The following is a 2399-nucleotide window of genomic DNA, read 5'->3' as shown; positions in this document are numbered from 1 at the left end:
GATGATGTTGTGGTTCTGGTGGCTTCATCAGACCTCCTGTGCCCTGGAGCAGTGGCGGGTGAGCCGGAGGCAGAGCTTCTTCCACCAGAGCACTTGTTGGATTATCTAACAGTATGTAGTAACACAACATCAGTAACATTATCTAACCATCTGTCATCACATCCAATTTATGGAGCGATTGACAAGGTGTGAAGGTGAAAACATGAGATGAATCTGAACATGTTAAAGACCTTCAGATGGCACTTCATGGTTATTTATACAGACACAAACAGACATTTATAAAACTGATGGAGAAGAGACAAAAATAGCTGCTGACTAATTATCAAAGAAGACTCCACCTGTTTACAGCGGCACGCTGATGCCCAGTGTACGGGGTCATGTGATAGTTGTTCACAGGTGTGTTGTCTGGACTGAGATTAAAAAACAACTAAAAATAGAGGATGTCACCACGAGAGGTTAATAGGAGAAGTTATGGACTTGTTGCTGTTGCAGATACAGGCTATGTTCAGACCGAAAACTGCTTTATAAATAAAGTTTAGTATTGTTATTGTTATTATTATTGTACCATAAAGTAAAACCCCGGCATTAGAAGCTGTACAGAGGGATTGTTGTTCACCTTCAGTTTGATCAGTGTGACGCAGGTTTTCAGTCCCAACAGTCAAAGAGTCTCTGATTGAACCCTGACGGTGATTTATTAATAAAGTCTCTGAGTTGATTTTAATAGAAACTAAATGAAAAGCTGCTTTGAAGAAAACGGTGAATAATTTTGAAAATGATCAGTTTTTCAAAAGTAACTAATATTCAAAGGGCTGAAACATGAACCCTCAGCAGTGAAAGTGTCGGCGGCAGCTGAAGTTTTGCTGCTGGTGTCACAGTTCAGAGAGTTGAGGGTTAAATTTACATTTTAATGAAGCGCTTTGATGTTTCAGAGCCCAGCGGGCAGAAAAAATCACAAATACATTTTTCATGACGTTTTACATGCTGGAAAATTACCTGGTCCTTCTCCAGCAGAGGACAGATGAACCTGAGAAGACGTCCTGCTGTATCTGTTCTTTAATGTATGAGCAGTAAATGGGTTGTTACACACGGCGATGTCGCCGCGAGGACGCGTCTGTTTACATGCGTGTGGAAGCAGATGTGACTGTTTCCCATCAAGCTTCAGTCTCAGTTATGTTCATGATGATGAAGTTTCTTGGTTCTCTGTAAAGGTCCTGCTCTGGGATGGACAGAGATGGTGTTTTTTGTTGTTTTTTTTGTCTCTGGACTCAAACTGAAAGTGTCATGAACTCATGAGCTCCGGAGGCATGTTGCATTGTGGGAAAGGCCTGCAGGAGCGTTTGACATCAAGTGTATCATGTTAACGTGTGTGTGTGTTTGTTGGAGATGATGTGATCGGCTGTGACACGCAGCTGTCAGCAGAGATAACGAACCAGCTGAGAGTCGGGTTAAAAGTGAAACCGGTCTTATTTTAAACACACAAACAAACAAACAAACAAACAAACAGAAAATAAAACGTAAAAACGTACATAATTGTAAGTGAGCTTCTGTCGTCTGGTTATATCATGAAGGACGCAGGTACAGCCACCTCCATTTTGGCCACACTCACACACACACACGCACACGCACACGCACTCACTCACTCACTCACACACTCACACTCACACACACACACACACACACACACACACACACACACTCACACACACACTTACACACGCACACACACTCACACACACACTTACACACGCACACACACACACACACACACACACACACACACACACTCACACAGAGTGACCTTTCCTCTCTCAGCAGGTTTCTCGTCTCCCTCCTCTGTTCTCGTCTCCTTCTCGTGTCTCGGTGACCTTTCTGTTTGTTCCTGGAGCTGGACGCTCCCTCAGGATTTTAAAATCATGTCAGTTTTTCTGGTAGATTAGTAGTTATGAGTACAAAACAAATAATCTACAGTCAGGACAGAAAGCTGTCGTCCTCAAGCTTATACAAAAGATTTTGTGGAAATCTTGACAGAGCTGCCTGTTGACACATAAAGAGACGCATATAAATACATGTATAATGTATAAACGATTATGAATAAAGGTAAAAGTTAACTTGCAGTTATTTTACACCAGGGTTTAAAATGAAACTGAGGCTAAAAACTGATTAATTAATCATCTTGGTTAAAAAATGATGAAATAAAGAAGTTTTCACCCTGATGAAACTTTGTGAACACGATTCTTCGTTTGTTATTTGAAACATTATGAACGTTTCCACTAAGTGGCCGTTTTCCTGGGGTTCAAAAAATAAGAGAAGGCAGAACAAACAACATAAACTTTTGAAAATATGTAAAATAATTTAGTACATGAAAGTGTAGAGAATAAAAAGCTCATATTGAAGTCAGA

Source organism: Pagrus pagrus (assembly GCF_965226575.1).
Source record: "Pagrus pagrus genome assembly, chromosome: 14".
In the NCBI taxonomy this organism is placed as follows: Eukaryota; Metazoa; Chordata; class Actinopteri; order Spariformes; family Sparidae; genus Pagrus; species Pagrus pagrus.
Note: the sequence above shows the minus strand (reverse complement) of the source record.